General features: G+C 45.0%; 1 protein-coding gene and 5 non-coding genes across 6 annotated transcripts in view; 2 read left to right on the plus strand and 4 right to left on the minus strand.

Annotated features, from left to right (window-relative positions):
• The window catches only part of LOC139749891 (uncharacterized), a 226,424-nt gene that overhangs the window by 79,368 nt on the left and 119,556 nt on the right, over nt 1-27,500 (minus strand). The gene's annotated exons all lie outside the window — the stretch shown is intronic.
• On the plus strand, nt 3,343-3,415 carry TRNAF-GAA (transfer RNA phenylalanine (anticodon GAA)). Its single transcript has one exon. It is a non-coding gene; the product is annotated as a tRNA-Phe (tRNA).
• TRNAS-GCU (transfer RNA serine (anticodon GCU)) lies at nt 4,171-4,252 on the minus strand. Its single transcript has one exon. It is a non-coding gene; the product is annotated as a tRNA-Ser (tRNA).
• On the plus strand, nt 15,083-15,154 carry TRNAH-GUG (transfer RNA histidin (anticodon GUG)). Its single transcript has one exon. It is a non-coding gene; the product is annotated as a tRNA-His (tRNA).
• TRNAP-UGG (transfer RNA proline (anticodon UGG)) lies at nt 17,011-17,082 on the minus strand. The gene has a single exon. It is a non-coding gene; the product is annotated as a tRNA-Pro (tRNA).
• TRNAP-UGG (transfer RNA proline (anticodon UGG)) lies at nt 19,577-19,648 on the minus strand. The gene has a single exon. It is a non-coding gene; the product is annotated as a tRNA-Pro (tRNA).

A 27,500-nucleotide genomic window follows, 5' to 3' on the forward strand; every position in this document is an offset into this window, starting at 1 on the left:
CAAGACACCACAGTAATCTTTATCTACGACACTAATGTGTAATGAACTGAAAACGTGATACTATAATTAGTTATCAATACACAGCAGGTATTTGATGGGTACAGGGACAGTGTGCAGGTGTAGAAATACTGTACGATGTAGGGTCTGTTCATAGACCTGACATAAGCTCAGTCTACTCATGTGCTGGTAATATGAGAATGGTTGATATGCGTATAGGTAATGGTTGACATGCGTATAGGTTGTGGAAATCTTGTTCGTGTTGTGGAAATCTTGTTCGTGTTGTGGAAATCTTGCTAGAGTTGTGGAAATCTTGTTCGTGTTGTGGAAATCTTGTTCGCGTTGTGGAAATCTTGTTCGCGTTGAGGAAATCTTGCTCGAGTTGTGGAAATCTTGTTCGTGTTGTGGAAATCTTGCTCAAGTTGTGGAAATCTTGTTCGTGTTGTGGAAATCTTGTTCGAGTTGTGGAAATCTTGTTCGCGTTGTGGAAATCTTGCTCGAGTTGTGGAAATCTTGTTCGCGTTGTGGAAATCTTGTTCGCGTTGTGGAAATCTTGTTCATGTTGTGGAAATCTTGTTCATATTGTGGATATCTTGTTCATGTTGTGGAAATCTTGTTCGCATTGTGGAAATCTTGTTCGCGTTGTGGAAATCTTGTTCGCGTTGTGGAAATCTTGTTCATGTTGTGGAAATCTTGTTCGTGTTGTGGAAATCTTGTTCATGTTGTGGAGATCTTGCTCGTGTTGTGGGAACCTTGTTCGTGTTGTGGAAATCTTGCTCGTGTTGTGGAAATCTTGTTCGCGTTGTGGGAATCTTGTTCATGTTGTGGAAATCTTGTTCATGTTGTGGAAATCTTGTTCGCGTTGTGGAAATCTTGCTTGTGTTGTGGAAATCTTGCTCGTGTTTTGTTCGTGTTGTGGAAATCTTGTTCGCGTTGTGGAAATCTTGTTCGCGTTGTGGAAATCTTGTTCGTGTTGTGGAAATCTTGTTCGCGTTGTGGAAATCTTGTTCATGATGTGGAAATCTTGTTTGCGTTGTGGAAATCTTGTTCGTGTTGTGGAAATCTTGTTCGCGTTGTGGAAATCTTGTTCATGTTGAGGAAATCTTGTTCGCGTTGTGGAAATCTTGTTCGCGTTGTGGAAATCTTGTTCGTGTTGTGGAAATCTTGTTCATGTTGAGGAAATCTTGTTTGCGTTGTGGAAATCTTGTTCGCGTTGTGGAAATCTTGTTCGTGTTGTGGAAATCTTGTTCATGTTGAGGAAATCTTGTTTGTGTTGTGGAAATCTTGTTCGCGTTGTGGAAATCTTGTTCATATTGTGGATATCTTGTTCATGTTGTGGAAATCTCGTTCATGTTGTGGCAATCTTGTTCGCATTGTGGAAATCTTGTTCGTGTTGTGGAAATCTTGTTCGCGTTGTGGAAATCTTGTTCGTGTTGTGGAAATCTTGTTCGCGTTGTGGAAATCTTGTTCATGTTGAGGAAATCTTGTTCGCGTTGTGGAAATCTTGTTCGCGTTGTGGAAATCTTGCTCGTGTTGTGGAAATCTTGTTCGTGTTGTGGAAATCTTGTTCGCGTTGTGGAAATCTTGTTCATGTTGAGGAAATCTTGTTCGCGTTGTGGAAATCTTGTTCGTGTTGTGGAAATCTTGTTCGCGTTGTGGAAATCTTGTTCATGTTGAGGAAATCTTGTTCGCGTTGTGGAAATCTTGTTCGTGTTGTGGAAATCTTGTTCGCGTTGTGGAAATCTTGTTCATGTTGAGGAAATCTTGTTCGCGTTGTGGAAATCTTGTTCGCGTTGTGGAAATCTTGCTCGTGTTGTGGAAATCTTGTTCGTGTAGTGGAAATCTTGTTTGCGTTGTGGAAATCTTGCTCGCGTTGTGGAAATCTTGTTCGTGTTGTGGAAATTTTGTTCATGTTGTGGAAATCTTGTTCGCGTTGTGGAAATCTTGTTCGCGTTGTGCAAATCTTGTTCATGTTGTGGAAATCTTGTTCGTGTTGTGGAAATCTTGCTCGTGTTGTGGAAATCTTGTTCGTGTTGTGGAAATCTTGCTCGTGATGTGGAAATCTTGAAGTCTTCAATGTAGTTATGATATTCTTACCTACAACATCTACCCTAATGGAGCAGTAGGTTGTTGTTGCTGTTGTTGTTGGCCTCCCACGAGCTTTCTCCCATGGTGAAATATAATGTCAACAGTTGTGAGCTGTTTTAATGGCTTGTATCGTTTTCCTGTGTCTCACAGTTGGCTCCGAGGCCTTATATACCGTGATGCCTTACGTTAAAGCTTCCTTCGCCTCTGCCTGAACCCGACACTGGCTGGGAGTAACGACACGTGGGAAGCTGGGCGTGTCTTGGGACTGTATGGAAGGTTTGGTAACAAGTCAGGTGTGATGTGGCTGAGCAACACAAGCTTCACGATATATTTTTGATAGATTTTTTAATAAAACTGTTTTTGCGTTTGCATACGACACATACAACAAATTAGTTTGTTGCTTTACACTGTCAAAACACATGATCCCACACACACACAAACACACATACACACACACACACCACTCGTTGTGGTAACAAACCACAGATGATAAAGGTGTCGAGGTATGGCGCTCCTACATCACCATAAATCGACATTTTCAGTACAGTTCATATTGTGAGGACCTGTTGTCTCCCCCCGCCGTCTGCGCCACCGGCAGTAGGGTCGGGGTAGGCACAGATCAGCTCCAACCTCGTCGCCTGGGGGGGTTGTTCCTGGTGTGTTGAGCCGAACTCACCCAGAGACCTGCCCCAGTGTGTGTGTGACACCTGCTGTGGCAGGCTTCCCCGGGAGAACATGTAGTGTCATAATGCCTGACATATAAGAGCTTTTGTGTCAATATGAATTACGGCACAACGATGGAAAGAATAAAGAGATTAGAGAAAGTTGAGACAATATAGTTAATGTAAGCAGACTCAGGGATTGTTTATAGGCCAAAATGTGTAAATGTTTATAGATTTAAGTTTTGGGATATCCCATACTATAGTTTTAAGTTTTGTAATATCTTTTGCATGATACAAAAGTGCTAAACCACTGGGTTACACAGAGTCACAGTAAAATCGTGAGAAGAGGCAACACCAGCTTAATGTATAACTGAGTTAAAAGCAAGTGTAATGGGTTGAACAGGTCAGTGGGACACGTTAGTTGGTGGGACGCGCATTTAAACACAGATGTCGAACACGATTTTTTCTTTATAATCGTTTCATTCACTTTAGTTCACATTTATACCTCTACACTTTGTGTCACAGATGAGTGAATTATTATGACAAGAATCCACAATGAATGAATTCCAAGATTGCAAAAGACCATTGAAACAGAGCCTAGATAGCTCAGTTGGGAGAGCGTTAGACTGAAGATCTAAAGGTCCCCGGTTCGATCCCGGGTCTGGGCAAAACATGTTTTGTTCAGTTTTCGTGTGTGTGTGTGTGTGTGTGTGTGTGTGTATACAATGTCAGATGAAAGAGAGGATATAGCAGTGTATATATATATATATATATATATATATATATATAGAGAGAGAGAGAGAGAGAGAGAGAGAGAGAGAGAGAGAGAGAGAGTTGGTCGTGTATCCTCAGCTGGTACGACCACCACACCGTCGTCAGCACATACCGTCTGCCACTCGCTACTGTCAGCCGCTGATCTGATGAACGTTCCCTCGCTCACTACTCGTGGGTTAATATCTTCCGCTTGGCACAGGACTGAAGATTATCCCTGGGTTTAGAACACCAGTTTGTCCCCTCCCCCTCATGTACCATTCCATTCACATGCCCATGATCATTCCACACATGATGCCATGTTTTTGTGGTATGTAAGGGGGAGAGGGGAAATATCCCCTCTTACCCCTTACTACAGGGTAGGGTTAAACACACCTTGGACGTGCTTAACCCCCCAACCCCAAACCTTAGCCACCCCAGACACTCACTCCTCGGCAAGTCTGAAACCGAGCATCTATATACACGTGACATATAATGTAGTTTCATAATAATAATAATAATAATAATAATAATAATAATAATAATAATTCACTTGAGAGTATGTAATTATATGGTTCATCATTTCTTTCAGATATATACGAACAATAATGACACGCGCTACACCAAAGTCTAAATCTTACACAAAAAAAAAAATAAAAAAAAAAATAAGCTTCGACGAGGATGGGATTCGAACCCACGCAGGGAGACCCTATTGGATTAGCAGTCCAACGCCTTAACCACTCGGCCACCTCGTCCTGTCTCTGAAGGCCATACCATGTATAGAGATGGATGAAATTTTTTTACTATAATAAAAAACTAATTAATTTCTTACGTCATTACTGTACTGACCATTCTTATAAGTGGCTCAGGCAGACACAGCCTTCACAACATGACACACAAGCCAGACCCACGGTTCACTGAAACATAAAGATCAACACCGAATACAAAATAAATAAAAAAAAAACCTTCCTTACATCATTATTTTTCCACAATGTCACTATCCATACCACCTCCCTACACAGTGTGGGTCCACTGCCTCCCGTCTCCCATCACTCTGTGTATCTACCCACTCTCTCTGACGTAACCCCACTGATTATAATCTCTTCACCACTATCAGTGCCCGCTCTTCCGCGGACCATCTCCCTTCTAACCCACTGTATCATCTTCCACCTTCACGCACACCTACACAAACACACACACACACACACACGTAATAGAGAACGCATTATGTCTGGCCGCTCGACACACGAGGGAGGCGACCTTAAAAACTACAGCTCGCAGTGGCGCACTACATATATACTGCTCCATTAAACTTTTCACGATAGGACTATAATTTTTTGATGGGATATCTTCCGCTTGCCACCAGGGGACTGAGACTATGATGTGTAGTGTGGGTAATAACAAGTGGTCTTGATCAAGCGAGGGAACACTGGTTCTGGCGGGAAGTTGCGGCGGCCGGGGGTCTCCCTAAACCCCGAAAACCACCGAATATTACAAGCTTAAGTAACTTCTCAGAGGTAAAAGAAAATCAAGATACCAAGTTTTCCCTTATGAAATGACAAAAAACATATTCTACGTGTATATCAATTTATTAACAAGTGCTAAAGGCCTCAAGCTAGCCAGGGAGAACTGGAGAGATCATAGTTCTGATAATAACGTATTACGAACTTAACGTACAGCATGGAGTGAGCGGCAAGCGCTACATTGTCTGGTGTTGGCATGTACTCTGGTGTGGACGTGAATAAATCATCATAGAAACCATTGATCAGTCTCATCATCACGCACTCATTACTATAATCACAATAAGGACAGACCGAGATCAGAAAATACATGTCCTAATGAACGTATATACATGATAAATTACCACAATAAATGCCTTAATAAACGTATATACATGACAGACTTATTACCACAATAAATGTCCTAATGAACGTATATACATGATAAACTTAAATTACCACAATAAATGTCCTAATGAACGTATATACATGATAAACTTAAATTACCACAATAAATGTCCTAATGAACGTATATACATGATAAACTTAAATTACCACAATAAATGTCCTAATGAACGTATATACATGATAAACTTAAATTACCACAATAAATGTCCTAATGAACGTATATACATGATAAACTTAAATTACCACAATAAATGTCCTAATGAACGTATATACATGATAAACTTAAATTACCATAATAAATGTCCTAATGAACGTATATACATGATAAACTTATTACCACAATAAATGTCCTAATGAACGTATATACATGATAAACTTAAATTACCATAATAAATGTCCTAATGAACGTATATACATGATAAACTTAAATTACCACAATAAATGTCCTAATGAACGTATATACATGATAAACTTAAATTACCACAATAAATGTCCTAATGAACGTATATACATGATAAACTTAAATTACCACAATAAATGTCCTAATGAACGTATATACATGATAAACTTAAATTACCACAATAAATGTCCTAATGAACGTATATACATGATAAACTTAAATTACCACAATAAATGTCCTAATGAACGTATATACATGATAAACTTAAATTACCACAATAAATGTCCTAATGAACGTATATACATGATAAACTTAAATTACCATAATAAATGTCCTAATGAACGTATATACATGATAAACTTATTACCACAATAAATGTCCTAATGAACGTATATACATGATAAACTTAAATTACCACAATAAATGTCCTAATGAACGTATATACATGATAAACTTAAATTACCACAGTAAATGTCCTAATGAACGTATATACATGATAAATTACCACAGTAAATGTCCTAATGAACATATATACATGATACCTGGGAGTAATGGAGACGTGTGTACAGGATAATCATGTATGAGGTATAAGTGGCAGGTGGATCCGGCTTGTGGTAACATAAGGACTAAGTGCTCCTACAGAGCGAGCCAGCTCAACACCTGATATTATACGGTCTGATTCTTCACATGTTCTCACTAGGGTGTTGACTTCTCCCTGGGGACGTACAGACCTCCATCACTTACTATTTGACTGACCAACTCTTCTTACATTCCTAAGAGAAACCGTTTAGCAGATGTGATTTTCGTGATGAATCGTTGCTACTGTGAGTCAAGGGTGAGCTATAGCCCACACTGCCCAAGCAGGCATCAGTGTGGACCCGGTGGGACCCGCTCCACTGAACAGGGAAAGGACCACTATATAAGAGACTGGACGAGAACCCCCCCCCCCCCCACTACTGAGAATGGAACAGCCCTCCTGGTGCGTGTGTGTGTGTGTGTGTGTGTGGAGGGAGACGATCCTGATCACTAAAGAAGTGGTGGCTCGTACGTCTCCTTAATGTATTCCTGTAGTTCTTTCACAACAGGAGAAATTAAGGTTAATGTGTTCCTGTAGTTCTTTCACTACAGGAGAAATTAAGGTTAATGTATTCCTGTAGTTCTTTCACTACAGAAGAAATTAAGGTTAATGTATTCCTGTAGTTCTTTCACTACAGAAGAAATTAAGGTTAATGTATTCCTGTAGTTCTTTCACAACAGGAGAAATTATGGTTAATGTATTCCTGTAGTTCTTTCACTACAGAAGAAATTAAGGTTAATGTATTCCTGTAGTTCTTTCACTACAGGAGAAATTAAGGTTAATGTATTCCTGTAGTTCTTTCACTACAGGAGAAATTAAGGTTAATGTATTCCTGTAGTTCTTTCACAACAGGAGAAATTAAGGTTAATGTATTCCTGTAGTTCTTTCACTACAGGAGAAATTAAGGTTAATGTATTCCTGTAGTTCTTTCACTACAGGAGAAATTAAGGTTAATGTATTCCTGTAGTTCTTTCACTACAGGAGAAATTAAGGTTAATGTATTCCTGTAGTTCTTTCACTACAGGAGAAATTAAGGTTAATGTATTCCTGTAGTTCTTTCACTACAGGAGAAATTAAGGTTAATGTATTCCTGTAGTTCTTTCACTACAGGAGAAATTAAGGTTAATGTATTCCTGTAGTTCTTTCACTACAGGAGAAATTAAGGTTAATGTATTCCTGTAGTTCTTTCACTACAGGAGAAGATGCTTCACTGGTGAAGGCAATGCTCACAACTGACACTGGGAGGGTGGAGGGAACCTAACCTGAAACACGTTGTCAACTACAGGTGAGGAAGACCGGGTTATCCTACTACAGCCACACACGTATCCTGCCAGCGCAACAGAGACGCCTGAAGAAGGAAGCTCTTCAAGTTCTCGGCAGTGAGCGAGTCTTACTCTAACGTGTCCCGGGGAGTGGAGGACGCGGAAGCCACATTTTTGTAATAGTCAAACGTACCGAGAAAAGTTCTACGACACTACAGGTGCTACACCAGTCTTAAGTAATATACCTGACTCTGAAGCAATAATACACTCTACCAACTCCAGGTACACTCTACTCTGGCGAAAAATAATCAAGTTTCATCTCACGCGTCAGAAGAAGAAATCATAAACAAAATACATACTATTCTCATTAATCTGCTACACAATACGTCGTCCTACATATAACCACATACAACTGAAAATCACATGTAATCCTGAGTTACCAAGTCATGTTATTAATCTGCTGGATTAAAATTGTACAGTTCCTTACACGTCAGTCTGGTAAGTTATTATGAACACTATCATGATGCATCTACACACTGATCATTATATCATGGTACATCTACACACTGATCATTATATCATGGTACATCTACACACTGATCATTATATGCCTTGGTACATCTACACACTAATCATTATATCATGGTACATTTACACAATGATCATTCACGGTACATCTACACACTCATCAATACATCACGGTATATCTACACACTGATCATTATATCATGGTACATCTACACAATAATCATTATATCACGGTATATCTACACACTGATCATTATAACATGGTACATCTACACACTGAACATTATATCATGGTACATCTACACACTAATCAATACATCACGGTATATCTACGCACTAATCATCATATCATATTACATCTACTCACCAATCATTATGTCATGGTACATCTACACAATAATCATTATATCATGGTATATCTACAAACTGATCATTATATCATGGTACATCTACACAATGATAAATACATCACGGTATATGTACACACTGATCATTATATACCATGGTACATCTACACACTGACAAATACATAACGGCACATCTACACACTGATCATTATATCACGGTATATCTACACACTAATCATTATATCATGGTACATCTACACACTGATCATTATATCACGGTATATCTACACACTAATCATTATATCATGGTACATCTACACACTGATCATATATATCATGGTACACCTAACTACTGATCATATCAAGTTACATCTACACACTAATCATTATATCACTGTACATCGACACACTGATCAATACATAACGGCACATCTACACACTGAACATTATATCACGGTATGTCTACATATTGATCATTTTATCATGATACATCTACACAATGATCAATACATCACGATACATCTACACACTGATCATTATATGCCATGGTACATCTAAACACTCATCAATACATAACGGCACATCTACACACTGATAATTATATCACGGTACATCTACACACTGATCATTATATCATGGTTCATCTACACAATGATCAATACATTACGGTATATCTACACACTGATCATCATATCACGTTACATCTACACCCTGATAATTATATCATGGTACACCTGATAATTATATCACGGTATATCTACACACTGATCATTATATCATGGTTCATCTACACAATGATCAATGCATTACGGTATATCTACACACTGATCATTATATCACGATACATCTACACACTGAACATTATATCACAGTATATCTACATACTGATCATTATATCATGATACATCTACACAATGATCACTACATCACGATACATCTACACACTGATCATTATATCATGGTACACCTACTCATTGATTATTATATCTACACACTGATCAATACATCACGGTATATCTACACACTGATCATTATATCACGGTACATCTACACACTAATCACTATATCACGGTACAACTACACACTGATCATTATATCATGGTACATCTACACAATGATGAATACATCACGGCACATCTACACACTGATCATTATATCACGGTATATCTACAAATTGATCATTATATCATGGTACATCTACACACAGATCATTATATACCATGGCACATCTACACACTGATCAATACATAACGGCACATCTACACCCTGATCATTATATCACGGTATATCTACACACTGATCATTATATCATGGTACATCTACACACTGATCATGATATACCATGGTATATCTACACAGCGATCAATACATAACGGCATATCTACACACTGATAATCATATCACGGTATATCTACACACTGATCGCTATATCATGGTTCATCTACACAATGATCAATACATTACGGTATATCTACACACTGATCGTTATATCACGTTACATCGACACACTGATCATTATATCATGGTACACCTACATACTGATCATTATATGCCTTGGTACATCTACACACTAATCATTATATCATGGCACATTTACACAATGATCATTCACGGTACATCTACACACTCATCAATACATCACGGTATATCTACACACTGATCATTATATCATGGTACATCTACACAATAATCATTATATCACGGTATATCTACACACTGATCATTATATCACGGTACATCGACACACTGATCATTATATCATGGTACACCTACATACTGATCATACAACGGTACATCTACACACTGATCATTTTATTACGGTACATCTACACACTAATCATTATATCATGGTATATCTACACACTGATCATTATATCACGGTATATCTACACACTGATCATTTCATCATGGTACATCTACACACTGATCATTATATCACGGTATATCTACACACTGATCATTTTATCATGTTACATCTACAGTATTAAATTAGATCATGCTATAAAGCATTTTTCCTCTCTCCCCCCAAAAATCATTCGTTTCCCTCAGCTCGGTTTCAAGACAACACACTGAATCTTGTAATATTATAAACATGTCAGGCATCACCATATCCTCCACTCTACCCGGAACATTAATAAAGAAAAAAATTTCCCTCCAGTTCAGACAGACAGACCTTCCTGTTCTGCTGGACGATCTCTTTTTTTTCCCCCAGTTTAGTTTCCAGTTTTGTCGGACCTTTTCTTTTCTGAGTAGGGATGTTTTCCAGTTTTGCTGGACGTTCATCAGTTTCATCAGACCTTCTCCAGTTTTGCTGGACATTCATCAGTTTCATCGGACCTTCTCCAGTTTTGCTGGACGTTCATCAGTTTCATCGGACCTTCTCCAGTTTTGCTGGACGTTCATCAGTTTCATCGGACCTTCTCCAGTTTTGCTGGACGTTCATCAGTTTCATCGGACCTTCTCCAGTTTTGCTGGACGTTCATCAGTTTCATCGGACCTTCTCCAATTTTGCTAGACGTTCATCAGTTTTATCGGACCTTCTCCAGTTTTGCTAGAAGTTCATCAGTTTCATCGGACCTTCTCCAGTTTTGCTGGACGTTCATCAGTTTCATCGGACCTTCTCCAGTTTTCAAAACGTTCTCCAGTCTTGCCGGACCAACTTAGTCTGACGTTCTCCAGTCTTTATTTACATGTTCTCGTTTAGTTGGCCCTTGTCCAAGTCAGGTGACCCTACTCCAGTTTCACTGTCCCCACTCACTGGGTTGGACTCTCTCCAGTTTTGCTGAACCTTCTCCAGTTTCGTTGGCCCTTCTCCAATGTCGATGGACCTACTCCAATTGCAATGAGTCTTCTCAAGTCCCGTTGGACCTTTTCCAGCTTCGATGAACCTACTCAAGTTTCACTAGTCCCTCTCCAATTACGATAGTCATTTAATTATGATGGACCTTCTCCTGTTTCGTTGGTCCTCCAGCTTTCCATGTTCTCATCTCTTTTCGTTGGCCCTAAAGATTTGATAAATCTTCTCCAGTTTCGTTGGACATTCTTGAGTTTCACTGCAACTTCTCGTCATGCTGGTCTGTCTCCTATTTCACGGTACTTTCTCCAGTTTCATTGGACCCACAGTTTCGCTGAAGCTTCTCCAGTCTCGCCGATCCTTCTCCAGTTTCGTTGGACCTAGTTTGGGCTGGACCTTCTGTTCCACTGAACATACTCCGGTTTTGGAGGATCTTATCCAGTATTGCTGAACCTTCTCTAGTTTCGCTGGAACTCCCATTATTATATAGAAAACCTCTAATTTAGGTGGACCTATTCTGATGGACCTTCTTAAGTTTCATTGGACCTTCTCTAGCTCTAGTGTACCTTGCCGTCTTGAGGGACCTTCTGAAGTTTTGATGAACTTTCTCATGTTCTGGTGGACCTAGTCCAGTTTGAGTGTAACCTCCTCCAGTATTGATGGACCTTCTCCAGTATTGATGGACCTCCTCCAGTACTGATGGACCTCCTCCAGTATTGGTGGACCTCCTCCAGTATTGATGGACCTCCTCCAGTATTGATGGACCTCTTCCAGTATTGATGGACCTCCTCCAGTATTGATGGACCTCCTCCAGTATTGGTGGACCTCCTCCAGTATTGGTGGACCTCCTCCAGTTTTGGTGGACCTCCTCCAGTATTGGTGGACCTCCTCCAGTACTGATGGACCTCCTCCAGTATTGGTGGACCTCCTCCAGTATTGATGGACCTGCTCCAGTATTGATGGACCTCTTCCAGTATTGGTGGACCTCCTCCAGTATTGATGGACCTCCTCCAGTATTGATGGACCTCCTCCAGTATTGATGGACCTCCTCCAGTATTGGTGGACCTTCTCCAGTATTGATGGACCTCCTCCAGTATTGATGGACCTCTTCCAGTATTGGTGGACCTCCTCCATTATTGATGGACCTCCTCCATTATTGATGGACCTCCTCCAGTATTGATGGACCTCCTCCAGTATTGGTGGACCTCCTCCAGTATTGATGGACCTCCTCCAGTATTGATGGACCTCCTCCAGTATTGGTGGACCTCCTCCAGTATTGGTGGACCTCCTCCAGTATTGATGGACCTCCTCCAGTATTGGTGGACCTCCTCCAGTATTGGTGGACCTCCTCCAGTATTGATGGACCTCCTCCAGTATTGATGGACCTCCTCCAGTATTGGTGGACCTCCTCCAGTATTGATGGACCTCCTCCAGTATTGATGGACCTCCTCCAGTATTGGTGGACCTCTTCCAGTATTGGTGGACCTCCTCCAGTATTGGTGGACCTCCTCCAGTATTGGTGGACCTCTTCCAGTATTGGTGGACCTCCTCCAGTATTGATGGACCTCCTCCAGTATTGATGGACCTCCTCCAGTATTGATGGACCTCCTCCATTATTGATGGACCTCCTCCAGTATTGATGGACCTCCTCCAGTATTGATGGACCTCCTCCATTATTGATGGACCTCCTCCAGTATTGATGGCTCTCCTCCAGTATTGGTGGACCTCCTCCAGTATTGATGGACCTCCTCCATTATTGATGGACCTCCTCCAGTATTGATGGCTCTCCTCCAGTATTGGTGGCCCTCCTCCAGTATTGATGGACCTCCTCCAGTATTGATGGACCTCATCCAGTATTGGTGGACCTCCTCCATTATTGATGGACCTCCTCCATTATTGATGGACCTCCTCCAGTATTGATGGACCTCCTCCAGTATTGATGGACCTCCTCCATTATTGATGGACCTCCTCCAGTATTGATGGACCTCCTCCAGTAATGGTGGCCCTCCTCCAGTATTGGTGGACCTGCTCCAGTATTGGTGGACCTGCTCCAGTATTGATGGACCTCCTCCAGTATTGGTGGACCTCCTCCAGTATTGATGGACCTCCTCCAGTATTGGTGGACCTCCTCCAGTATTGGTGGACCTCCTCCAGTATTGGTGGACCTCCTCCAGTATTGGTGGACCTCCTCCAGTGTTGGTGGACCTCCTCCAATGTTGGTGGACCTCCTCCAGTATTGATGGACCTCCTCCATTATTGATGGACCTCCTCCAGCATTGGTGGACCTCCTCCAGTATTGGGTGGACCTCCTCCAGTAGTTGGTGGACCTCCTCCAGTGTTGATGACCTCCTCCAGTATTGATGGACCTCCTCCAGTATTGATGACCTCCTCCAGTATTGTGGACCTCCTCCAGTATTGGTGGACCTCCTCCAGTGTTGGTGGACCTCCTCCAGTATTGGTATGGACCTCCTCCAGTATTGATGGACCTCCTCCATTATTGATGGACCTCCTCCAGTATTGGTGGCCCTCCTCCAGTATTGGTGGACCTCCTCCAGTATTGGTAGACCTCCTCCAGTATTGATGGACCTCCTCCAGTATTGATGGACCTTCTCCTGTAATGGTGGATCTTCTCCAGCATTGGTGGACCTGCTCCAGCATTAATGGACCTTTCTCGAAGTCGTTGCAACTTCTCGTTCCGCTGATCCACCTCCTATTTCGTATGAGCTTCTCCAATTTTGCGTAACGTGCACTCCCTGGTCCCTCTCACAGCGTAACGTGCACTCCCTGGTCCCTCTCACAGCGTAACGTGCACTCCCTGGTCCCTCTCACAGCGTAACGTACACTCCCTGGTCCCTCTCACAGCGTAACGTGCACTCCCTGGTCCCTCTCACAGCGTAACGTGCACTCCCTGGTCCCTCTCACAGCGTAACGTGCACTCCCTGGTCCCTCTCACAGCGTAACGTGCACTCCCTGGTCCCTCTCACAGCGTAACGTGCACTCCCTGGTCCCTCTCACAGCGTAACGTGTACTCCCTGGTCCCTCTCAGTTTGATTCTTTTAACTTGTCCCTAAATTGTGGTGGACACACGTGGGTCTCTCCTTACCTTAATACATCTTACAATCTACGTTTGTGTGAGCTGAAGTTCACTAAAGATAGGTACGTCTTCCGTGAGGTGGCAAGGTCAAAAAATAAACGGATGTCTGAAACCAACATAAATACACTGATGGCTGAGACCACAACACATTATACTGATGGCCGGGACCAAATACAACTGATGGCTAAATCCAAATAAAAATGACGATTAAATCCGTATCAAACTGGCAACTGAATCCAACTCAAACTGACGGCTGAGACCAAATTAAACCGACAACTGAATCCAAATTAAACCGACAACTGAATCCAAATCAAACTGACGACTGAATCCATATCAAACAGACGACTGAATCCACATCAAACTGAATCCATATCAAACAGACGACTAAATCCACATCAAACTGAATCCATATCAAACTGACAACTGAATCCACATCAAACTGAATCCATATCAAACTGACAAATGAATCCACATCAAACTGAATCCATATCAAACTGACAACTGAATCCACATCAAACTGAATCCATATCAAACTGACAAATGAATCCAAACCAAACCGACAGGTGAGACCATAATAAGTGACACATGGGTAAAGTCTTCAATTTCTGTTACAGAGTCTGCACAAGAGTTCTGATGCCTTCATGCTTTTTCACCACATAGTTTCATCGGGTCAGCGGCCGTGATCGTATAGTGGTTAGTACATTGCGTTGTGGCCGCAATAACCCAGGTTCGAATCCTGGTCACGGCAAAACACCCGGCTCCAGATGAAGTTTTTCGTAAGCCGTGTTCCTCTGCTTTAAGAGGCCACGTCATGCCCTATTCCAAGCCAACACCGACGCACCATGACCGTTACGACATAGGCAAGTTACTCATCCTCTTAAGTACGACGGTCGACCTGTGGGTACGACGCCCTGACCTACGACCTTCCCTTTACAAGGGGTCGTAACGTCGTGCTCACGAGAGACTGATCAGATCATACCGGAGGTGGAGGACACAGAGCAGGGACGGGATGCTTAGAGCCAAGGGCCCGTGGCAGGCTAAGGTCTGAGAAGTTCCAAGGGCCCGTGGCAGGCTAAGGTCTGAGAAGTTCCAAGGGCCCGTGGCAGGCTAAGGTCTGAGAAGTTCCAAGGGCCCGTGGCAGGCTAAGGCCTGAGAAGTTCCAAGGGCCCGTGGCAGGTTAAGGCCTGAGAAGTTAAGTTTAACAAGTGTGGACGTAATGTGGGTCGCCAAATGTCGTGTTAAAAGCTCTTATACACAAAACTTCCAACGTCCTTGAAAAAACAATGTATACACATAGATACAAAAATGATCATCTATATTAATCAAATACGACAATCAAACCTTCCCGAACGAATGGGGTTATATCGTCCATCATACACACCCTACATACAACATGTCAAGACACATGAGAATCATTAAGAAAATGTTGCATTTATTATAAAGGTGAATCTCATCCATGTTGGTCGAACTGAAAAATATTGGTGTTCAAATATTGCAATTTATGGTAACTTTCTGTGTCAAATTTCATGATTTTTGACAGAAATATGATTAACCAATGACAAAAAAAGTCTGAAGTGAACAATTGACTCCTGCAGAAGAGGAGAAATGTCTCAAGTTACCTTGAACTTGTGTAATGCCTGGGATGTGTGGCATGGTATCGGTAGGTACAGTTTCTAACCCCCTGATTGAGATGGTAAAACACAGCAGGCCATAGTATACGTCTTTGGCCTATCTGATCTCTGACCCATCCCTAATAAAATGTCATCATATATACCGAAAATAAATAAATCAAATCAATCAATAAAACAAGACGATGACAGACACCTACAGAGTGTCCTGTTCATGGTACTAAACATGACCACAATGTACCGTGTGGGTTGTACATCTGTACTGTGTGGGTAGTACATCTGTACTGTGTGGGTAGTACATCTGTACTGTGTGGGTAGTACATTACACTGGTGACAATGAGAACAACTTTGGCTGTTGAAGCTTTGGATCTAAAGAGTTCCGTTCATAACCTCAACAGGAAAACTAAAGGTATGACGGTACTGAAGTATGGACCAGGCTTAATATGCTTGAAGTTCATCGAAGCAAGAACAAAGGAACTGCGTTATGTTCTTGAATGTTCAAAAGAAAGATAAGAATACGAGACAACATAGCCATGGCAAAGGCTCCTTCGATGCTCAAGCCGGGGAGAATGTTTACCAGGCTGCTCCATCCAACATACTCAGGCTGGTTAAAACGTTCGCCAGGCAGCTCCAGCCACCATACTCAAGCTGGGTAGAACGTTCGCCAGGCAGCTCCAGCCACCATCCTTAAGCTGGGTAGAACGTTCGCCAGGCAGCTCCAGCCACCATACGTAAGCTGGTTAAAACGTTCGCCAGGCAGCTCCCGCCAACACACTCAGGCTGAGTAGAACGTTCGCCAGGCAGCTCCAGCCACCATACGTAAGCTGGTTAAAACGTTCGCCAGGCAGCTCCAGCCAACTTACTCTCAACCTTCCGTCAGCTGACGTTCAAAAATCAATGCCAGCGATGCTTTGAGAGGTTGTTGGCCGGGAGATGGCGTCTACCGTCCACAACAACAACAACAAACATAATGACTGGGCCTGTCCGGGATTTGAACCCGGGACCTCCTGCACCCAAAGCAGGAATCATACCCCTAGACCAACAGGCCGCCTGTTGACCAACAATACTGACCCATTTGACATGATATCATGTATCTATAACCCTCTGAGCATGATGGCCATCCCTGGCAGACATTACTACCTGACCTCTGACCTGGACGTCAAGACCATCAACACACATGGTCCGTACGTCGTATCCAAGTGTCGTAACTTTGGTGTTCTCGGGTCATCCCGTCGTACTCGAGGATCGTACCGTTATGTTACGATTCATACCTTCCTCCTCAACGATTATGTTATGTTCTACTTAAACACGGTACCGTCGTGTTCAAATATCGTACCGTCGTCTTCAAACATCGTACCGTCGTCTTTAACCATCGTACCGTCGTGTTCAAATATCGTACCGTCGTGTTCACACATCGTACCGTCGTGTTTAAACATCGTACCGTCGTGTTTAAACATCGTACCGTCGTGTTTAAACATCGTACCGTCGTGTTCAAACATCGTACCGTCCAATCCATGGATCGTACAATAAGGTCCGACCGAGGTGCTCAAAGACCACAATGGTGTGTAAGGCGTGTACCCTTGTACTCAGGGAACTGTACCGTCGAGCTTACAGATCGTACCGTCCGGTATAAATACTGTACCGTCGAGCTCACAGATCGCACCGTCTGGCTTACTGTACCGTCGAGCTCACAGATCGTACTGTCCGGTTTAAATACCGTACCGTCAATCTCACAGATCGTACCGTCCGACTTAAATACTGTACCGTCGAGCTCACAGATCGTACCGTCCGGCTTAAATACTGTACCGTCGAGCTCACAGATCGTACCGTCTGGTATAAATACTGTACCGTCGAGCTCACAGATCGTACCGTCTGGCTTACTGTACCGTCGAGCTCATAGATCGTACCGTCCGACTTACATACCGTACCGCCGAGCTCATAGATCGTACCGTCAGGCTTAAATACCGTACCGTTGTGTTTAAGATCGTACTACAATGCTGAAGATCGTACCGGCATGCTCTTGGGTCGTACCGTCATGTTCCGGGATCGTACCGCCACACTAAAGGATCGTACATCATCATGCTCAGGTATCGTAACACTGTTCTCCAGTACCCTACCGTCATGCACAAGTATCATGCTCAATAATGGTACCGTTATGCTCATGTATCGTACCGTCATGCACATAGGTCGTACCGTCTTGCTCAATAATGGTACCGTTATACTCATGCATCGTACCGTCATGCACAAGAGTCGTACCGTCTTGCTCAGTAATGGTACCGTTATGCTCATGTATCGTACCGTCATGTTCAAAGGTCGTACCGTCTAGCTCAATAATGGTACCGTTATGTTCATGTATCGTACCGTCATGCACAAGAGTCGTACCGTCATGCTCAATAATGGTACCGTTATGTTCATGTATCGTACCGTCATGCACAAGAGTCGTACCGTCATGCTCAATAATGGTACCGTCATGCTCAATAATGGTACCGTTATGTTCATGTATCGTACCGTCATGCACAAGAGTCGTACCGTCTTGCCCAATAATGATACCGTTATGCTCATGTATCGTACCGTCATGTTCAAAGGTCCAACCATTCTACTAAATTATCGTACCAGGCTGGGGAAAACGTTCGCCAGGCATCAGGCTGGGGAAAACGTTCGCCAAGCATCAGGCTGAGGAAAACGTTCGCCAGGTATCAGGCTGGGGAAAACGTTCGCCAGGCATCAGGCTGAGGAAAACGTTCGCCAGGCAGCTCCAGCCACCACACTCATGCTGGTTAAAACGTTCGCCAGGCAGCTCCAGCCACCATACTTAAGCTGGTTAAAACGTTCGCCAGGCAGCTCCAGTCACCATACTTAAGCTGGTTAAAACGTTCGCCAGGCAGCTCCAGTCACCATACTTAAGCTGGTTAAAACGTTCGCCAGGCAGCTCCAGTCACCATACTTAAGCTGGTTAAAACGTTCGCCAGGCAGCTCCAGTCACCATACTTAAGCTGGGTAGAACGTTCGCCAGGCAGCTCCAGCCACCATACTTAAGCTGCGTAGAACGTTCGCCAGGCAGCTCCAGCCACCACACTCATGCTGGTTAAAACGTTCGCCAGGCAGCTCCAGCCACCATACCTAAGCTGGTTAAAACGTTCGCCAGGCAGCTCCAGCCACCATACGTAAGCTGGTTAAAACGTTCGCCAGGCAGCTCCAGCCACCACACTCATGCTGGTTAAAACGTTCGCCAGGCAGCTCCAGCCACCATACGTAAGCTGGTTAAAACGTTCGCCAGGCAGCTCCAGCCACCATACCGTAAGCTGGTTAAAACGTTCGCCAGGCAGCTCCAGCCACCATACGTAAGCTGGTTAAAACGTTCGCCAGGCAGCTCCAGCCACCATACGTAAGCTGGTTAAAACGTTCGCCAGGCAGCTCCAGCCAACTTACTCTCAACCTTCCGTCAGCTGACGTTCAAAAATCAATGCCAGCGATGCTTTGAGAGGTTGTTGGCCGGGAGATGGCGTCTACCGTCCACAACAACAACAACAAACATAATGACTGGGCCTGTCCGGGATTTGAACCCGGGACCTCCTGCACCCAAAGCAGGAATCATACCCCTAGACCAACAGGCCGCCTGTTGACCAACAATACTGACCCATTTGAGATGATATCATGTATCTATAACCCTCTGAACATGATGGCCATCCCTGGCAGACATTACTACCTGACCTCTGACCTGGACGTCAAGACCAGCAACACACATGGGAAGACCCCAGTAGGCAACGGTACGATCCTTAAACACGACGTTATGGTCTTCTGAACTCGACGGTACGATCCTTGAACACGACGTTATGGTCTTCTGAACTCGACGGTACGATCCTTAAACACGACGTTATGGTCTTCTGAACTCGACGGTACGATCCTTGAACACGACAGCACGATCTCTGAGTATGATGGTACGACCCTTTGAGTATGACGGTAGGACCAGTGAATATGATGGTGCGACCACTGAGTATGACGGTACGAGCCTTGAGTATGACGGTACGACCTTTGAGTATAACGGTACGAACCATGAGTATGACGGTACGACCTTTGAGTATAACGGTACGAACCATGAGTATGACGGTTTGACCTTTGAGTATAACGGTACAAACCTTGAGTATAACGGTACGAACCATGAGTATGACGGTACGACCTTTAAGTATAACGGTACGAACCTTGAGTATAACGGTACGAACCATGAGTATGACGGTATGACCTTTGAGTATAACAGTACGAACCTTGAGTATAACGGTACGAACCATGAGTATGACGGTACGACCTTTGAGTATAACGGTACGAACCATGAGTATGACCGTACGACCTTTGAGTATAACGATACGAACCTTGAGTATAACGGTACGAACCATGACTATGACGGTGCGACCTTTGAGTATAACAGTACGAACCATGAGTACGACGGTACGACTTTTGAGTATAACGGTACGAACCATGAGTATGACGGTATGACCTTTGAGTATAACGGTACGAACCTTGAGTATAACGGTACGAACCATGAGTATGACGGTACGACCTTTGAGTATAACGGTACGAACCATGATTATGACGGTGCGACCTTTGAGTATAACGGTACGAACCATGAGTGTGAAGGTACGACATTTGAGTATAACGGTACGAACCTTGAGTATGACGGTACGAACCATGAGTATGACGGTACGACCTTTGAGTATAACGGTACGAACCATGAGTATGACGGTACGACCTTTGAGTATAACGGTAAGTCTTGAGCATGACGGTACGACCTTTGAGTATAACGGTAAGTCTTGAGCATGACGGTACGACCTTTGAGTATAACGGTAAGTCTTGAGTATGACGGTACGACCTTTGAGTATAACGGTAAGTCTTGAGTATGACGGTACGACCTTTGAGTATAACGGTAAGTCTTGAGCATGACGGTACGACCTTTGAGTATAACGGTAAGTCTTGAGCATGACGGTACGACCTTTGAGTATAACGGTAAGTCTTGAGTATGACGGTACGACCTTTGAGTATAACGGTAAGTCTTGAGCATGACGGTACGACCTTTGAGTATAACGGTAAGTCTTGAGTATGACGGTACGACCTTTGAGTATAACGGTAAGTCTTGAGTATGACGGTACGACCTTTGAGTATAACGGTAAGTCTTGAGCATGACGGTACGACCTTTGAGTATAACGGTAAGTCTTGAGTATGACGGTACGACCTTTGAGTATAACGGTAAGTCTTGAGCATGACGGTACGACCTTTGAGTATAACGGTAAGTCTTGAGTATGACGGTACGACCTTTGAGTATAACGGTAAGTCTTGAGTATGACGGTGCGACCCTGAGTATAACGGCACGAGCCTTGAGTACTACAACGGTTCTCGTAATGTACTGCAGCACCGTTCGTACTACGGTCGTCCAACAGAGGAAAACAAATGAAGTGGCGTCTCACAGAACAAACAGAGGATGTGGAGTCCAACAGAAGGGACAGAAGAGACGGGGTCCAACAGCAATACGACATGGAGTCCAACAGAAGGGACAGAGGAGACGGGGTCCAACAGCAATACGACATGGAGTCCAACAGAAGGGACAGAGGAGACGGGGTCCAACAGCAATACGACATGGAGTCCAACAGAAGGGACAGAGGAGACGGGGTCCAACAGCAATACGACATGGAGTCCAACAGAAGGGACAGAAGAGACGGGGTCCAACAGCAATACGACATGGAGTCCAACAGAAGAGACAGAAGAGACGGGGTCCAACAGCAATACGACATGGAGTCCAACAGAAGGGACAGAGGAGACGGGGTCCAACAGCAATACGACATGGAGTCCAACAGAAGGGACAGAGGAGACGGGGTCCAACAGCAATACGACATGGAGTCCAACAGAAGGGACAGAGGAGACGGGGTCCAACAGCAATACGACATGGAGTCCAACAGAAGAGACAGAAGAGACGGGGTCCAACAGCAATACGACATGGAGTCCAACAGAAGGGACAAGAAGACGGGGTCCAACAGCAATACGACATGGAGTCCAACAGAAGGACAAGGAACGCCGTCCAACAGAAACGGCAGGAGATCCAAAGAACGGACAGAAGGGTCCAACAAGCAATACAGAAGGAGTCCAACATACAAGGTAGGATCCAACAGATCAAGGGAATCAACTAACGACAAGGGTGGGCACACCTAACAGACTGACAAGGAATGGCAACTCCAACATGCAAGGAAGGCAACTCAACAGACAACGGGAGGGCAACTCCAACAGACACACGGAAGGGCAACTACACGCTCCAACAGAAAGGGGAAGGACACTCACAGATAGGACAACAGGAAAGGGGCAACTGTCCAACAGACAAGGAAGGCAACTCAACAAGACAAGAGGGAGGCAACTCAACAGACAATGGAGGAAGTGCACTACAACAGAATAGGGGAGGCACTCACAGTACAGGGAGACACCACAAAGCACTCCAAGACAAGGTAAGGAATCCACAGAACAGGAAAGCAACTCATACAAGGGGAAGGCAACTCCTACAATACAAGGGAAGGCAACTCCAACAGACCAGTGGGAAGGCAACTCCAACAGACAAGGGGAAGGCAACTCCAACAGACAACGGGAAGGCAACTGCAACAGACAAGAGGAAGGCAACTCCAACAGACAAGGGGAAGGCAACTCCAACAGACAAGGGGAAGACAACTCCAACAGACAAGGGAAAGCAACTCCAACAGACAAGGGGAAGACAACTCCAACAGACAAGGGAAAGGCAACTCCAACAGACAAGGGGAAGGCAACTCCAACAGACAAGGGGAAGGCAACTCCAACAGACAAGGGGAAGGCAACTCCAACAGACAAGGGAAAGGCAACTCCAACAGACAAGGGAAGGCAACTCCAACAGACAAGGGAAAGACAACTCCAACAGACAAGGGGAAGGCAACTCCACAGACAAGGGGAAGGCAACTCCAACAGACAAGGGGAAGGCAACTCCAACAGACAAGGGGAAGGCAACTCCAACAGACAAGGGAAGGCAACTCCAACAGACAAGGGGAAGGCAACTCCAACAGACAAGGGAAAGGCAACTCCAACAGACAAGGGAAGGCAACTCCAACAGACAAGGGAAGACAACTCCAACAGACAAGGGAAAGGCAACTCCAACAGACAAGGGGAAGGCAACTCCAACAGACAAGGGAAAGACAACTCCAACAGACAAGGGGAAGGCAACTCCAACAGACAAGGGGAAAGGCAACTCCAACAGACAAGGGAAAGGCAACTCCAACAGACAAGGGAAAGGCAACTCCAACAGACAAGGGGAAGGACAACTCCAACAGACAAGGGAAAGGCAACTCCAACAGACAAGGGGAAGGCAACTCCAACAGACAAGGGAAGGCAACTCCAACAGACAAGGGAAAGGCAACTCCAACAGACAAGGGGAAGGCAACTCCAACAGACAAGGGAAAGACAACTCCAACAGACAAGGGAAAGGCAACTCCAACAGACAAGGGAAGGCAACTCCAACAGACAAGGGAAAGACAACTCCAACAGACAAGGGGAAGGCAACTCCAACAGACAAGGGAAAGGCAACTCCAACAGACAAGGGGAAGGCAACTCCAACAGACAAGGGGAAAGACAACTCCAACAGACAAGGGAAGGCAACTCCAACAGACAAGGGGAAGGCAACTCCAACAGACAAGGGGAAAGGCAACTCCAACAGACAAGGGAAGGCAACTCCAACAGACAAGGGAAGGCAACTCAACAGACAAGGGGAAGGACAACTCCAACAGACAAGAGGAAGGCAACTCCAACAGACAAGGGGAAGGCAACTCCAACAGACAAGGGGAAAGCAACTCCAACAGACAAGGGGAAAGGCAACTCCAACAGACAAGGGGAAGGCAACTCCAACAGAAAAGGGGAAGACAACTCAACAGACAAGGGAAGGCAACTCCAACAGACAAGGGGAAAGGCAACTCCAACAGACAAGGGAAGACAACTCCAACAGACAAGGGAAGGCAACTCCAACAGACAAGGGAAAGGACAACTCCAACAGACAAGGGGAAGGCAACCCCAACAGACAAGAGGAAGGTAACTCTAACAGACAAGGGGAAGACAACTCCAACAGACAAGGGAAGGCAACTTCAACAGACAAGGGGAAGGCAACTCCAACAGACAAGGGGAAGGCAACTCCAACTGACAAGGGAAAGGCAACTCCAACAGACATGGGGAAGGCAACTCCAACAGACAAGAGCAAGGCAACTCCAACAGACAAGAGGAAGACAACTCCAACAGATAAGGGGAAGGCAACTCCAACAGAAAAGGGGAAGACAACTCCAACAGACAAGAGGAAGGCAACTCCAACAGACAAGGGGAAGGCAACTCCAACAGACAAGGGTAAGGCAACTCCAACAGACAAGGGGAAGGAAACTCCAACAGACAAGGGGAGGGCAATTCCAACAGACAAGGGGAAGGCAACTCCAACAGACAAAGGGAAGGCAACTCCAACAGACACGGGGAATACAACTCCAACAGACAAGAGGAAGACTACTCCAACAGACAAGGGGAAGGCAACTCCAACAGACAAGGGGAAGGCAACTCCAACAGACAAAGGGAAGGCAACTCCAACAGACACGGGGAATACAACTCCAACAGACAAGAGGAAGACAACTCCAACAGACAAGGGGAAGGCAACTCCAACAGACACGGGGAATACAACTCCAACAGACAAGAGGAAGATACCTCCAACAGACAAGGGAAAGGGAACTCCAAAAAAATAGCATTCATGAGTATGAGTTCAACAGATACCATGTGAAGAACAAACGGAGGTCACAAAAGAACATATGACATGGAAAGTACGAAGGAGAACAACAGAAGATTAAAGGCAGACGTGGATCACACATACGAGGGAGAGGCAGAGCAGGGTGGAAGGGAGGTCGGGGTGCAACAGAGAGAACACAGGTGACGGAGAACACCAGCAGCTAAGAACAAAGGATATGTTCTAGAGCTAACACGAAGAACAAGCTGAATGAGCCAAAAGGGTCATTGTGAGGTTCTAACTCAGTGAACAAGAGATGTGGTGGGCACGACTGCGGCGAGTGGTAAGAAGAGGAGGGAGGGAATCTCACAAAGGGCAGACAAGTCCAAGGACACCATCAAAGGGCGACAAATTAAGAGAAAATAACAAAAGGCTTCAAAGGCAGACGAGAGAGGAGTGGCATGAACATAACAGAGAAGAAGGTAGCAGCCTGCACAACACCCATGACCAGACCCTGAATGGAAGGATCACGTTAATGGCCCAAGGCTCGTATCGTGGTGCTCAAGGGTTGTAACGTGGTGCTCAAGGCTCGTAACGTAGTGCTCAAGGGTTGTAACGTGGTGCTCAAGGCTCGTAACGTGGTGCTCAAGGGTCGTAACGTGGTGCTCAAGGGTCGCAACGTAGTGCTCAAGGGTCGTAACGTGGTGCTCAAGGGTCGTAACGTGGTGCTCAAGGCTCGTAACGTGGTGCTCAAGGCTCGTAACGTGGTGCTCAAGGCTCGTAACGTGGTGCTCAAGGCTCGTAACGTGGTGCTCAAGGGTCGCAACGTAGTGCTCAAGGGTCGTAACGTGGTGCTCAAGGCTCGTAACGTGGTGCTCAAGGCTCGTAACGTGGTGCTCAAGGCTCGTAACGTGGTGCTCAAGGGTCGCAACGTAGTGCTCAAGGGTCGTAACGTGGTGCTCAAGGGTCGTAACGTGGTGCTCAAGGCTCGTAACGTGGTGCTCAAGGCTCGTAACGTGGTGCTCAAGGGTCGCAACGTAGTGCTCAAGGCTCGTAACGTGGTGCTCAAGGCTCGTAACGTGGTGCTCAAGGCTCGTAACGTGGTGCTCAAGGGTCGTAACGTGGTGCTCAAGGCTCGTAACGTGGTGCTCAAGGCTCGTAACGTGGTGCTCAAGGGTCGCAACGTAGTGCTCAAGGGTCGTAACGTAGTGCTCAAGGGTCGTAACGTGGTGCTCAAGGGTCGTAACGTGGTGCTCAAGGCTCGTAACGTGGTGCTCAAGGCTCGTAACGTGGTGCTCAAGGGTCGCAACGTAGTGCTCAAGGCTCGTAACGTGGTGCTCAAGGGTCGTAACGTGGTGCTCAAGGCTCGTAACGTGGTGCTCAAGGGTCGTAACGTGGTGCTCAAGGCTCGTAACGTGGTGCTCAAGGCTCGTAACGTGGTGCTCAAGGGTCGCAACGTAGTGCTCAAGGGTCGTAACGTAGTGCTCAAGGGTCGTAACGTGGTGCTCAAGGGTCGTAAAGCCATGCTCAAGGGTCGTAACGCCATGCTCAAGGGTCGTAAAGTCATGTTCACGGGTCGTAACGTCATGCTCAAGGCTCGTAACGTCATGCTCAAGGGTCGTTACGTGGTGCTCAAGGGTCGTTACGTCATCCTCAAGGGTCGTAACGTCATTCTCAAGGGTCGTAACGTCATTCTCAAGGGTCGTAGCGTCATACTCAAGGGTCGTAACGTCATGCTCAAGGGTCGTAACGTCATGCTCAAGGGTCGTAACGTCATGCTCAAGGGTCGTAACGCCATGCTCAAGGGTCGTAGCGTCATGCTCAAGGGTCGTAACGCCATGCTCAAGGGTCGTAACGTCATGCTCAAGGGTCGTAACGCCATGCTCAAGAGATGGAGTCATTCTTCTGCAGAACATGAACGTGTGACATGATACAACGGTGGATACTGTGTGTCTGGTGGAGCGAGGTGGCTTGTGGAGTGAGTGGGAATCATGGCCATTGGTATGGTGGGAAAATATAAAAATGAAGTAGTGAAAGCCATGCAGTCATCCGTCCGATGATGAGGTGCAGCAATACAGAAGAAGTGCAAGAAGTTCGAGTGTGGCCACAGGAGAAGTACATGATGTGTGGCCACAGGAGAGGTACAGGATGTGGCCACAGGAGAGGTACATGATGTGTGGCCACAGGAGAGGTACATGTGTGGCCACAGGAGAGGTAAAGGATGTGTGGCCACAGGAGAGGTACAGGGTGTGTGGCCTGGTGTTTGCTTTGAGGATCAAGTGTGAGAAATACTTGGAGAACGAGAGTGAACTATATGTGCCAGTGACAATATGTGCTACTGCTATACGTGCCACTGACCATATATGCCACTGACTATATGTGCCACTGACCATATGTGCCACTGACTACATGTGTCATTCATGGATCTGGAGAAAAAGTAACACAGAGTTAACCAAGAGGAATCGTGGAGGGTGCTGTATACGTATGTGCTAAATGGAAAATCATTAAATACAATGAAGAGTCCTTACCAGAGGAGTGTGGCATGTTGTGCGAATAGGAAGGGATGAGAGTGAACGGTGAAGGTCAAGAATGTGTACTGTAACCATGGTGGTTTGATCTCATCATGGATGATGGAGAGGTGGGTGAATACAAGGGTCTAGAGAAGGGCAGGTCTACGGTATATCGGGGATGGAGGGAGTCGGTCGCTACCTGTAAATGAC

This window comes from Panulirus ornatus, chromosome 8, assembly GCF_036320965.1.
Source record: "Panulirus ornatus isolate Po-2019 chromosome 8, ASM3632096v1, whole genome shotgun sequence".
NCBI lineage: Eukaryota > Metazoa > Arthropoda > Malacostraca > Decapoda > Palinuridae > Panulirus > Panulirus ornatus.